The sequence below is a fragment of the Notolepis coatsorum genome (genome assembly GCF_963971535.1).
Source record: "Notolepis coatsorum genome assembly, chromosome: 2".
NCBI classification, from domain to species: Eukaryota; Metazoa; Chordata; class Actinopteri; order Aulopiformes; family Paralepididae; genus Notolepis; species Notolepis coatsorum.
The window spans coordinates 105,355,683-105,370,652 of record NC_140166.1 but is presented as its reverse complement, the minus strand read 5'-3'; the positions used below and the strand labels follow the sequence as shown (position 1 = coordinate 105,370,652).

The 14,970-nt window shown below is 41.8% G+C and overlaps 1 protein-coding gene across 1 annotated transcript in view; it reads left to right on the top strand.

Annotated features, from left to right (window-relative positions):
- Nucleotides 1-14,970, top strand: part of ush2a (Usher syndrome 2A (autosomal recessive, mild)) — a gene marked incomplete at both ends in the record, with an annotated part of 469,579 nt that overhangs the window by 28,765 nt on the left and 425,844 nt on the right.

Sequence of the window (14,970 nt, the reverse complement as noted above, 5' to 3'; positions counted from 1 at the left end):
TGTTAGTCGTTATACCAATTCCCAATCCCCTTCCTGGTCGCTGCGCACTTACCCCCCACAGTCGGTCTGGGAGAGTGGAGGCTATCACGTGCTTCCTCCGACACACGTCCAGCCAATCAACCGCTTCTTTTCACCTGGCAGCGCGGATTCTCATTGAGAGGGCGTAGCGTGTGGAAGGATCACACTTTCCCACTCAAGTCCTATCCGCGCTTAGCAGGCGCCCCGACCGAACTGTGGGAGTCGCTGTTTACAACGACCCGGACCCACCCCGCCAGCTTATCCCATCCTCTAATACTGCCAATTGTATTAGTGTGAACGGCCAGCCAAGCTGGTGACAACCCCGGAGCTGTGAGCTGGATTCGAACAGGCGAATCTAGCCGCTCCGGGGTTTGGTGACGAGCGCAATCTCCGTTACGCCACCTGACCGCCCCCTCTCCGTTACGCCACCTGACTGCCCCCTGTTATTGTGCATTTTAAACACAAACATACAACCTGTTCCACCTGACGGGACCGGATCCGGTCCCAAAATGGCATCTGGTCATCTGGTCATAAATCAATACTTTTCAGAGTGATGCAAAAAAAATTGCGGTTTTAAAATGAAACGTATTCAAGTAATAACATCACTAACATGTCACAAAAGCATGTAGAATGTATATTATCATCAATACGTTAGTTTAGCAATAGGTTAAAAGTGCCATTACTGTAGATCGTTTTAAATTTTCGATTTACTGATGTCTATTGCGAGACGTCGACCATTTTGGACATTTTTAACCATGGGAATTGTAGTCTTTTTGTGGCCATTTTGTGGAGGGCATCAATAGCTGCCGATCAGCCTTGGGATTTTTCCGAACTACACTTCCTGGCAGATTCTAGGGGGGTTCAAAGTTCAGCGTTCTAAATGAATTATATCAATAACTGTTATTATTCGGGATAATAAGCCACAAAAGGTAACGTTTTTGACAAATATTGAAACGCAGTTAGTTTCTCCTCCCTATTGTTATCATGTAGCAACAATTAGATCTGAAATTAGTTTCAAAATGGTTGCACTGTGGTGAAAATAAAAAGGTACAGTAAATTACAGTAGATATCATTATCTGTTCTTATGCACGCCTGGTGATACTAAATCCAAATTGAACTCGGGCATTTGAAAGATAATATATGTATATATATATATAAATGTGCGAATTGGCTATAATAAGGTAATTTATAAGCCTCCTATTCTATATTCTATAATAATATTTCGAATTGCATTGGTCCGGATGGGATAATTCAGTACTGTATCTACAGAACCTTCTGTTTAATCATCTTCCCTTTATTAATTTCCTTAGATCTTTTGTACACATGATCTCAAGAAGGTACTGAACGTGATCAGTGGCAGTTTTTTATGTTTGGTCATTATTAGCATGGTGTTATTCACTGTCAAAGAAAAATCATAATTCATATTCTCCTTTGTTTCATCACAATTTAAGCAAGCGTAGTAATAGACACAATATTTCTGACACTCTGAATACATTCCCTGAGGTCCATAGATGTACCTAGATACCAAGAATATGCAAATGGCCCTTGTAGAAGTGGAGCAATATTCCATTTACCTAGGTATATATTTTAGGCGGATTTTCACCATGGGTGGAACAGGTTAAAATGAGTAATTATTATTTATTTTAAAAATGTTTATTATATTGTTATGGGTCGAAATCTAAATGGTAAATGGTAAATGGCTGCTTTTTTATATAGCGCTTTTATCCAAATCAAATCAAATCAAATGTATTTGTAAGGCCCGACAACACACGTTAATGTCCCCATGGGCCGTACACGTCTTCTTTAAACAAGTCAAGAAGAAACATCACAATAATTCAAGAACAAAACAAGGACACCATAAGGTCCAATTTTTATTTAAATAAATGCAACACTCCCAGACATACCCCACGCGAAGGTAAGGAAAAACTCACTAAAACCTAGAACAGTTGGTAAGCATGCACTCATCATGTGTGTAGGGAAACACAGGTAGTGAAAGGTTAACCTTCTGTAGTCTGGTAGTGAAAGGGTTAACCCTCTGCAGTGTGGTAGTGAAATGGTTAATACTTTGTAGTGTGGTAGTGCAAGGGTTAACATGGTTGCAATCAAGTCACTTTCCAATTCAAGACTTCAGGAAGTGGATTTTCTTTCAAATATTGTGAAAGGTTTAGTATGAAAAGGCTGTTATTACATTCAGTAGACACAGGTAAATGAGAATGGATGTTCCATCATCAGTAAGAAATGTGCCATTACTGTTTTACCATTTGAATTGAAAGTAGATTGGTCCCAACCCGTTGTATGATGACTTGAATGTAAAGTTAGACATAAGCAAGATGAGAAGGAATGACACGTGACATACTGTAGGTCAACAGCCAGTCTCAAATACACCAGGTAGGAATAGCAGGGTACTGTAAGTACATCAAATAGACAATGTAGGAAGAACAGGGTACAAATAGACAATGTGGGACGAACAGGGTACTGTAGGTACATCAAATAGACAATGTAGGAAGAACAGGGGGTACATCAAATAGACAATGTGGGAAGAAGGCGGTACTGTAGGTACACACATCTTCATTTACTATCTCCCAATCAATCCGTTACTGCTTAAATCCACCTCTAAAAAGTTTTAAAATCAGGATCCATTATTCCAATCATTACAGTGAATTATTATCTGAATTATCACAACTCCCCTTTGATTTAATGATTCAGTAACACGGTCATATATCAGCCTGGCGATTGACAGCGTATAAATCTTGGAATAAATGTGATAGATTAGTCGCTGTGACTAATTGTGTGCCCCCCCCCCCCACACACACACACACACATGCACACGCACGCGCACACACACAGGCACACACACACACACACACACACACACACACACACACACGCACACACACACACACACACATTCTGTACACACACACACACACACACACACACACACAGACACGCACACACACACACACGCACACACACACACACACACACACACACACACACACACACACACACACACACACACATACTGTACACACACACACACACACACACACAGACACACACACACACACACACACACACACACACACACACACACACACACACACACACACACACACACACACACACACACACACACACACACACACACACACACACACACACACACACACACACACACACACACACACACACACACACACACACTCATCAGTTATTCACAAAACTGGCTTTTAATGGAAGGAACCAGGAAGGGAATCCATCACCTCCACTCAAAATGGCCTCCCCACTTATCCCAACAAGAGGGGCGGGGTTAATCTCTGGGGTTTCAGCCAATTACACTACTGTTTTATTTTAGAAGTGTTTTTTTGTGTGTGTCTGTAATTGATGTCTACTAATTAGAATTTAATTGATTGGAACATTATTTCAAACACAGGGACAATGATGAATATTTTCAATGAGGCAAAGGTTGAAGCATTTGTGGGTAGTTCTATTAATTAGGGGGCCAGAGAGAATTCTATCAGAACATGTTTGAGGGTTATCACAAAGACTTAAACTTCCTCTGTTATATTGTTTTCTGTGACCACATGAATTGTAAATTAATAAGGCCTGTTAACTGGTAAACAGCAAACACATAAGCTATAGAACACTTCAAATATTGAGCCAAACAATACACTCAAATATGAAAAAGTGTTTATCTTATTTCTTCCAAGGTTTCCGTTAGCCGGTATTGACTGACTAGAATTGTAATCGGCCGGTAAATATAAATATTGACGGCTTGGCCTGTAATAAAAATGTGTATTACATTGACTGCTAAATATGTGTGAATATGTGTTAGTACGTGGCAGACTGGCAGCCATGGTTTATTGAATGCATATATACTATCGGCCTGCTAGAATCACACAAAGCTCTTCACTGCAGTAGACTACAGTAACAGCAAAACCGACCGCCCTCATGGAATTCTTTAAACGTATGTTACCAATGAAGGGGTGACTTGTGAAGAGGAACGAGAGGAACATGCAGAAAACTTTTAAGCATGACTTTTATGCATGTATCTGCATTACACGTTGGCCCCTTTATTAACCCTTTCACTGCTGCACTACCAAAATGGTTAACCCTTTCACTGCGACAATTCACAGAAGGTTAACCCTTTCACTGCCACACAACAGCCGGTTAACTCCTCCAGACCATAGCACCAGACATCCTCCCATTCCTAACTGCAACCATCAACTCCTCCCTCAACTCGGGGGTGGTCCCCACCTCCCTAAAACAAGCCAGAGTCACACCGCTCATAAAAAAAACCAACCATGAACCCCACCGTCATAGACAACTATCGTCCTGTCTCTCTTCTCTCCTTCCTTTCTAAAACACTTGAACGTGCTGTACCCAACCAACTCACTGATTATCTCTTACAGAATGACCTCCACCTAGACCCTAATCAGTCAGGCTTCAGGACTGGTCACTCCACAGAGACAGCCCTCATTGCGGTCACAGAGGCACTTCACTTAGAAAAAGCGAAAGGCCTCTCATATGTCCTGATTCTCCTAGACCTATCTGCAGCCTTCAACACAGTCAACCATCAGATCCTCCTCACGTCCCTTGCAGGAATGGGAGTGGCTGGCTCTGCGCTGACATGGCTGACATCATACCTCAATGACCGCTCCTACCAAGTGTCATGGAGAGGGACCCTGTCTGCCACCCGCCCCATGTGGACGGGTGTCACCCAGGGCGTGGTCCTTGGACCCCTTTTCTTCTCCCTCTACACTAAATCTCTGGGTAACATTATCACTCATGCCTTCTTGTATCATTGCTATAACTCTTCCTCTCCTTCCCTCCCTCAGATATCCACGTCTCTGAGCGGATCTCTGCCTGTCTGTCTGACACCTCCGCCTGGATGACGACCAACCACCTCTAACTGAACCTAAGCAAAACAGAATTGCTTCACCTGCCGACCAAATCCTCCCCCCTGACCGAAATTTCCATCACAGTCGAGAATGCAGCTGTGACCGCATCCCCGACCGCCAAGAACCTTGGTGTTGTCCTTGACGACCAGTTGAACTTCTCCACTCACATCGCAGCGACAACCAGAACCTGCAGATTCCTCCTGAGCAACGTCAAAAGACAAAAGAAGCCACCCAAGTCCTCATCCAATCAACAGTCATCTCCCGCCTCTACTACTGCAACGCACTGCTTGCTGGCCTTCCGACCACTGCCACCAAGCCTCTTCAACTCATTCAGAATGCAGCGGCCCGCCTGATCTCAAACATACCGAAGTCAGCCCATATCACCCCACTTCTCAGTGACCTGCACTGGCTCCCCATTGCCGCACAAATCCGCTTCAAGGCCCTCAACCTGGCATATCGTGCGGCGAAAGGAATGGCTCCGGCCTACCTCCGGTCAATGGTCTCTAACTACACACCCTCAAGACCCCTACACTCTGCATCTTCTGGCCGCTCCTGTCCAAGCTCCGGGAGCCGGGAGGGTCATCAAAGAGAAGTCGCCTATTCTCGGTCCTAGACCCACAATGGTGGAACGAACTTCCCACCACAGTTAGGACAGCCGAAACCCACCCAATCTTTCGCCGTTGACTAAAGACTTCTTCAATCATTATCTGAAATTTTATTTTATTTATTATTATTTATTTTTTTACTCTAACCCTAACTAACCTTACTGTCATGCACTTGTCCTAATATACTAACCTACACTGTAGCACTAAGGATGTCCGATATTATCGGCCTACCGATATTATCAGCCGATATTGGCATTAAAATGTGATATCGGAAATTATCGGTATCGGTTTTCAAATATATATATTTTAATTATATTAAATCTGGAGTAAGACAAGGCTGTATCCTCTCCCCTATTCTGTTCCTGATTACCATCGACTGGGTTATGCGTCAAACTACATCAGACCGTCCCTGTGGAATCCAATGGACCCTATTCTCCTTTATGGAAGACCTTGACTTTGCAGACGATCTGGCAGTCATGTCATCCACTCATAGCCACCTCCAGGAGAAGTCTGACCGGCTAAGCAATAATGCAAAGCGAACTGGTCTCTACATCAACCAGAAAAAGACCCAGGTGATGTGCATCAATGCTCCAACAGCACCTCCAATCACCATCGATGGAGAGGCGTTGGAATCTGTAGAAGACTTTACATACCTCGGAAGCCTCATAAGCAGTGAAAGTGGAACGCAAAAAGACATCAAAACGCGTCTCAACAAAGCAAGAGGTGCTTTCAGCCAACTTCGCAACATCTGGAAGTCTAAACAATATAGCCTTAAAACCAAACTCAGGCTCTACAACAGCAATGTAAAGTCTGTCCTGCTATATGGCTCTGAGTGCTGGAGAATAACAAAACAGTAGCTGCTTACATAGGATCTGCAACATATTTTTGGCCAAATAGAATCTCGAATGATGAACTTTATAAGAAGACAGGCAGCTTGCATATGTCCCTTGAGATAAGGAGACAGAGGTTAAGATGGCTCGGTCATGTATTGAGGATGCCCAATGAAAGGTTACCCAAAGTTGCCTTGAGATGGACCCCAGTTGGGAAGAGAAAGAGGGGTAGACCAAAGAACACCTGGCGAAGGACAGTGATGATGGGGCTGAAGGAGATGGGTCTTTCCTGGGACGAAGCGCAGGCCAAACCACAAGACAGGATTCAGTGGCAGTGTATGATTGTGGCCTCATGCCCCAACCGGGACGAAGAGGATAAGTAAGTAAGTAATAGCTATAATATATATATATATATATATATATATATATATATATATATATATATATATATATATATATATATATATATATGTATATAGTTATAGCCCTGCAAACAAGGTGAGCGACTCCATAGGTTTAATGCGTTGGCAGCACATAGTCATATCCCGTTCGCAATGTGGCGGTCAATGAGTTAAAGATCCCTTAAACTTTTTTATTTTGGTTAACCCCTCTTAGAGGTGTGGGATATTGTGAATATCCTGAAGAAGAAGGTTCTCAGTCAACCGAGGTTCAGTTAATAACAAGGTTTATTAACTGGACAGATAGAAATATACATAGCTGTTAGAGAGAATGGCTGAGGGGGTCACCCCAGGTGATTAGCTGAATGACCCAGGTAGAGACCTGGGCCCTCATTCATCAACGTGTCTTACGCACAGATTTGTGCTTACCCTGTGCGTACGATCATTTCTAAGCAAAGAGTGGGATTCATCAATTTCAACTTGAACTTGACTTAGTGCTTACGTGTACGCACAGCTCGGACCACACTTAGCTGGTGCCCAGTGGTAGAATATATTATTACAACAAGGAAATGAGCTTCTGTGCATAATAACACTGGCATGTTCTGTATGAACCGTAGTTCATTATAGTTCATTGTAAAATAGCAACAGTAGTGTAATTATGGTCAAAAGCCTATAAATAGCATTTGGAATAATAGATCTTTCTCTCAGAATGAATGCAGCATGGTTTATATAGCGTTATCGGAATATACGGGGTGTAGGCTACTGACTGACTGCGCTCCGCGTAGCTTGATTGATTGATTGATTGAAAAGTTTATTAACAGATTGCAGAATGGGTACAGTACAGTACAGCTCAGTACATACAATTGTTAAGGGGATGCAGACCAGAGAAAGACTTTCGTCTTGTTTACATCAGGGTCCCCCATTTTCAATTCATCATAAATCATAAAGCTCAACTCGTTATTATTTTGCGCACAGACCGCAGAAACACGGGAACGTTTTGATTATATTTAAAAGGCTTTACGTTAAACGAAACAAGTGGAATTTCGAAGCTGTAAGCAGAATACAAGTCATATGAACACCCACGATATAGTGTTCTTCTCCCTTTTTACTGTATAAGAAAGAATAGAAAACTCATTGCAATGACACCAGATAGTGGACAGACTATGTATATGATGGGATTCAAGTTCGCGTTTATGTTGATCATAGGCATGCTGTCAGAGTATGATATCTTAATCAAACATTCTAGAACATTTGTCGTCACAGATCATGTCCTAATAGAACATAGGCTATGGCATGGTCCATCGTGATATTGTGTGGACTGTTACTGTACCGGTACCACCCATTGTGACAACAGCCTTGTGAGTCCCGCACACAAACATGATGGAATTCAAGTTCATGTATTGAAAGGCAGGCTACATCATACATGCAGTGAGATTCATTGTTCTTGTATATGCTCTCGTATTATATTGTTTATATAGGCTACCCAATACTGACATCAAAATAGATTGTAGTATGCCTCTAGAAATCATATGCAGCAGGTAGAAAATTGACGGAAGATCCATCGCGATTTGGAATAGAATTGAGGAGAACTTTAATCCCTGCCCCTGGGTATTAATCAAACAACACGGGAAAAGGCAGTCATATTCCAGCGCGGTCTTTATTAGCCGACAACAAAATAGATGCCTCTAAAAATCATATAGCCAATCGAACACAACTAATAAAGGCATTCATATTACAGCACGGTTATAATGACACACAACCAACGCCAAACAGTGGTCAACGAACGGTCTTTATTAGTATTTTGAGCTGTCCAGGCAGAATTGCAACAATGGTCTTAGGGAGCCGTTGATATCTGACATCACCGTTTACAAATCCGCCTTTTATTTATCCCATAATACGCGATAGTGTCTTCTTGGTTCGACAGCAGTGAATTCTCCGTGGAGTTTCTCAGAGTCCCGCTCGGGTCAGTCCATTATTTCACATCCCATGGGGGGTGTTTCCTCATTTTCATGACCATATATGGATAATCATGCACGAGCATTGACGGTAGAACAAAGTGGTATTCATCAACACGGAGGAGCATAGAGCCTGCTTACGCACCGTGTGATGAATCCCGACTTCCCTGTGCGTACACTAGTTCTACATTCCGTGCTTACGTGTGGAAATAGAAATGTTCTACGCACACTATTGATGAATGAGGGCCCTGGATTGCTGTCGGGAGGAGCCTTATATAGTTAAAAGGGGGGGATGTGGTCCCATTTGATAGGTCAAATGGGTGGGGGGGGACACAAGATAGGGGAGAAAGGGGAGGGGAATGTCTTTACATGAGGGAATTGGGGAATCATTATATTATTCCACAGTTACTCACTTTTCTCTTCATAATGTGGGTGAGATTAATATATATATATAATATACCAGGATCATTTGGAACAGGTAAAATATTGAAAAGTGAATATACATGGTAAAAGAATGGGATCGATGTAATCCATCGGTTATCAGATACTGAATGAAATAGGAAACAATTAAAATAATGAAAATTTTGTGATCTGGTGGTTTACCGGATTATTGAATGAAAATCAATTCAAATCCGTGGTTGGCATAACAGTTTAAAATAGAAATATTTACATACGTGATTCATGACATGATTGACTGGACTAAAGTCTGTGTTATTTTGATATCAGAGATGTGGGATGTGGGAATATCACCCTTTTCTTTTATTAATAATCTCAAATACCTATATCAATGATTGGTCCTCAAACAACAAATAACATAATCATTAGAAGCTCTGGTTGTACCTATCATGGCTTGGCACTTACCTCCAGTCATTGACGTCGTGAATCAGACATTTAAGTGTTAACTATGTGTCTTTATGATAATATCTATGGGAGTTAAGATCATTAATACTCAATAATTTAACCACATAAGATCATGGTCGCACACATACATATTAATAAACTAATTGAACACATGTGGACCCTGTCTCTGTGTGGTCAGAGTGCATAGGGTAAAACACAAAATCGTGTGCATAATTATCAGGGACACGATTTATAAATAGGCATTAACCTGGTGGCTAATGTATAAAAAACATTTAACCGTTACCCTAGTGGTTTATATAAAAACTGATATAAAAGGTGATTATGATAACCGTTATACATTGTTCTAGTATATTGTTGTGGTGCATACTGTCATTGGTCGAAACAAAACTTGGTGTCTTGGAACAAACCAACTGGTTCTATAAAATTAATAAGAAATACATAACAAGGTGGACAATGTATGTTAGGCGTTTCTCTTGGTCTATGGGTCTCTGATGATGTCCATCTTCTTGACGGAAACATTTACTCTTTATTATTCAGAAGAGGCCTCCAGGCGGTCACCATCCATTTCCTGTGTGCCTCGTCAAAGGTTACAGGGTTGTTGGGGGTATTGGGGTGGCCGTCCACAGGGACGCTGCAGATTCCCCTCCCAGAGCCTGTGTTGCTCTCCATCTGCCGCTGTGCTCACGCTTGGCCTTCATCAGGCCTAGAGACATGGCGGTATGGTGTTCTTGAACGTGCTGTGTTGGTCGGTCCCCCGCTCCCCGTCATCGTGGTACCACTTGGTGGAGGGCAAGGGTTTGCCGGTGTAGCGGCCAGTCAGCAGGACGTTCTCTCTTACACGGATGACAATCTTATCATCGGCATCCACCTTGATGGTCGGGGCTCTAGTTCCCTTCTGCAGGTGATGGGTTTGGTCTGCCGTGGGCCGCCGGGGTGAGGCTGCATGTCGTCCTTTCTGTCTCTGCTCTCCTTCCTTTGGGGACGTCTGTGTCGTGTGGGCTGGGTTGGATGGCGGCTCTCCCACGGCTCCTTGGCGGTGTCCTTCGTGGTCCTCTGTTGCCGTAGGTCGCCCTGGTCTCTGGGTTGTGTTCCTCCTTGTCTGGTTCCGCCGTCGTTCGTGGTTCAGGTCAATCACGTGTCATTCCTCTATGATCTGAGGATGATAAAATGTGCCTTAGAAACTTCTTCACATAAATGATTCAACGCCTTTCTGCTAAAGAGGAAAATCATTTAGGGTTACTTCAATTCATTGTAAATAAAATCACTTAATTGAAATAAGGATTGCAAGCCAATTGCATTAGCAGTGAGTCCTTATGCCAATAAGGTTAGATCACTATAATTTATCAGATCTTGTATCTAGCTAGATCTTACAGCATTAGGCTTTAAATAAAATTGTAAATGACTGGCCAAAGTCTTGAATCAGTCAAAATAGCTCTTTATCTTTATAGTCTGTGATGTTAAATTGAAGTTGACCTTACCTCAGGATGGTGAGCGAATTTTCATACTTACCTATCCTCCTTGAGTCTCTTATTTGCCTTATCATCAGTGGGAAGATGTTTTGGGTTTAGCATAGAGAAGAAATAAAAAATCTATAGGCAGCCAGTTAATTTTGCATGATAAAAAGAAATCTAACCCTAACTAACCTTAATGTCATGCACTTGTCCTAATAATCTAACCTACACTGTAGTACTCAACACTTTGATGAACATCGTTACTCAGCTGATAGAGTTGTGCCCTTCCTGATGTCTTGTTGCACAGAACCTGTAAGTCGCTTTGGATAAAAGTGTCAGCTAAATGATCAATGTAAATGTAAATGTTGATAATCATTGTGTACCCCCCTGGTGGTTTGATATTTGCAGTCATAGAAAGTACTTGAAATAGCAAGGATTTAGTGGTTATAAGCAGAGAATAGAAGGAGGAGATAGCATGCAAGTTAAGTTGTTTTCATCATTAATCTTTCATCTTGGGCACTTCTACTTTGTCTGGTTTTATTCAGAAATCATATCTCTAATTTGTGTGCCTTCTTGAAAAGAGATATGATGAAAACAACTGGTTAGATATTCTGTTAGTATGGGAAATAGGTAGCCTTTCATGACTGCAACATCATCACCTGTGTCTAAGTTAAGTTGTATAAATAAACATAGATAAGTTCATTTTGAAACATTGCATTCAATGCATTTTGTGGTTCCCTGTTGTCATCCATTGTCAGGTGAGTCTCGGTGGGAACAAAGAGAAAATCTGCATCTAAAACGATACTTTAGTGTTCTTGGTTTCTGTAGAGCTCATGGTGCTCTAAGTCGAGCCCCTTCGTGTGGTCAGAGTGTAGGCTTTTGCATAGCTTTGTCTGCCTCCTGCCCTGCGGTTTTCAAGTGCCCTTTCTGAATAGCGTCTGCTATCGTCTTTGTTCCTGTTAAAACACAATTTACATGATGTATGATGTAGATTTATTTTGAACGGTCAATTGATTTCCCTTTAGCTCCAAACTGCTTTGTGTTCAAATGTAGATTATCACTCAGTCTGTGTCCTGTCTGTGTTCAGATGCAAATCATTGGAGTTTTAGTCTTTTGTGATACAATTTGAGTGTCTACACTGCTCTGCACCTCGCCCCAGAGCCAAATATGTCTGCCTCTTCGGTTCCTGCAAACACAAAACATGTTAATTTCCCACTTTTATTTTATTTTCCTCTGGGTGAGCTTGCTTCCTGTAAATACAAAAAAACTTGTTAATTTTCCACTCCTCTAAGGCCATTTTTGAGTGTGTTCTCCTTGATTTTGAGTTTATCTAGTCTTCATCTATTTCATCATCTCACATTAATTCAATTATCTCATTTTGGTTACTGTGGAAAAGAGGAGGCATGATTTTGGCCTCATCTAAACATTATCTGCAATTATTTATTATCTCCAAAGAAAGGTTGTTGTTATTATTTCTTTATCTTTTAGATCTTCTTGATCTAAACCTCTTATTTTTAAACATAATTGTAAAAGTTTATGAGGTCTACTCGCCTATAATGGGAGTAAGTGTGTGGTACTCATAAATTGTAATAGAAATTATTAGTTGAATAAACATAGCATGTTTGCCTTATCACTAGCCTTGTGCAGATTGTAAGATGATGATCGAGTCTACCGGTGTGTTCATAGATGCAACAATATGAGACAGACACTGAGATTAGCTTTATGTGATTTATAACGTGTATATTAAGGCAACATAAACCTCAAGTGATCTGATATAGTTGTAATTCACTGTAACTGATATTAGTTGTGTCATGCATCATCAAGGTTTGTTTCATACTCACCGGACAAGCTGTAGTGCTGACGTCATAGTTGTGTTCAGTTATTGAATACCCTTATAACTTACCCCCTTTTGTGTTTATGTGTATCTTCAATCGAATAGTGGTCCTTGAGACTGTAACACGCTACGCGTCGTCAATGCAATGCTCGGCTTGTTTCTCCGGTGGTCTGGGACAATGCAACTTTGGAAAACTTCTTTTGCATCTCGCTAAAGTAACACGACAAGTTCCAATAGCCGCGTGTACATACACATACAAATAAAACAGATACCACACATGGATTTCATATACCCTCGGCCTCGGGCATATTAAACTTCACGTTAGCCCACGGATAGTGTCATATCAAACTCATAACTTTATGGTGCACACCGTGTGACGTCATCGTTCCAAGCAACGTTCACGCGTTCTCATTCACCTCGGAAATAACGCTTTGCAATCCATGCAGTACTTTTCCGCGAGCTCTCAATAGCCTGGAATTCACCTAAAACCAGCGTTGTGTAACCGAATGAACGAGCCTGTGCATCATATGCGGTTCCATGTGAAACGTAAACAAACAGAAAAACGATAAAAACTACAATTCCCAAAATGGTCGTTCACGTGGGCCGGCTTTGTTGGTACCGGAAGTCACTTTCCTAGTTTGTCGCGTGAGTTGCACCCCAATGTTATTCTCTGTATAACGTTAACTCGTCGCCCAATGCTCGGCGCGATATCAGCCGGTTCTTAACTCAATAAAGCAACGCGACGGGTTCTATAATACTGTGCACATACAAACGAGACTTAAACAGACAAACAAACAAACAATAATACATAAAAGGTAACGTGTGTGTATACTTGGTCTGTATTGGATTGCTGTTCAGTTTAATCGACCAGCCTCATGCTGCGATAAGGCTTGGATACCCCTGATCTACCTATACATCGTCATTAGGTATAACAACCGAACCTGAACTTCGAAATTTACCAGCGATATATTGTAAATGTAATACACCATTTAATCAAACTCCAGGTCTCTTCAACACACGCGACTAATGTCCCGTTTAATGTAGGACACGTCCTACCGGGACGTCCCGTAGTCAGCTACCCGCATATCTGTAAGGTTAATGGTTTATCTAATCCGAATACATCGTTTTCAGGAAGTTAATGACCGCAGGTCTAGTCAGTGTGAACTTGGAATTAATACAACGATACCCGGGGCAAATCCTATAATGATTCGATCAGCTCTCTGTCCTACTTCCCGCCTATTGCAGAAGAATCACAGAACAGATTCCAACCAAGTAACGTTTCCAAGAATATCACTAACATGACATACGTATAATAATAAGTCGGTCCTCTTACCAACAGTATATATCTCCTAAGTCAGCCAGTCCCTGGTCACAACATATTAGTTCAGTTAGTACCCTGTCTTGGTCCTAACTAGGAAATCTACATTCCCTATGTGCACATACTTTTAGCTAGTTTCTGGTTAAAACTCAGTCAGGGTATAGTACAACTTTGACCCAGTACGTATTTCAGCTAGTGTCTATAACACTCAGTCTGGGAACAGGTACCATTAACCCAGCAAATCTTTCCTTCACACCTGAGGAAGACCGGGGTACACGCGTTCCCCCGTAGCAATTCTCAATACAGATCAGATATATTAATGCACATTACTCTCACTCAGCCATGATCTCAATATTGACAATATACCGTAACATTCACCTGCCACAGAGAAAAGCGGGAAGGTTTTAATTCCTTGCCATATATTTGGGTTGACCATCTATATACTCACTTTTCTCTGTATAGATGAAACAATACAGCACGCTGGGAGGACGCAAAGAGTCCGTCACAAGTTCGTAGACGCCAATTGTGGGATATTGTGAATATCCTGAAGAAGAAGGTTCTCAGTGAACCGAGGTTCAGTTAATAACAAGGTTTATTAACTGGACAGATAGAAATATACATAGCAGTTAGAGAGAATGGCTGAGGGGCTCGCCCCAGGTGATTAGCTGAATGACCCAGGTAGAGACCAGGATTGCTGTCGGGAGGAGCCTTACTGTATATAGTTAAAAGGGGGGGGATGTGGTCCCATTTGATAGGTCAAATGGGTGGGGGGGGGGGGGGGACACAGGATAGGGGA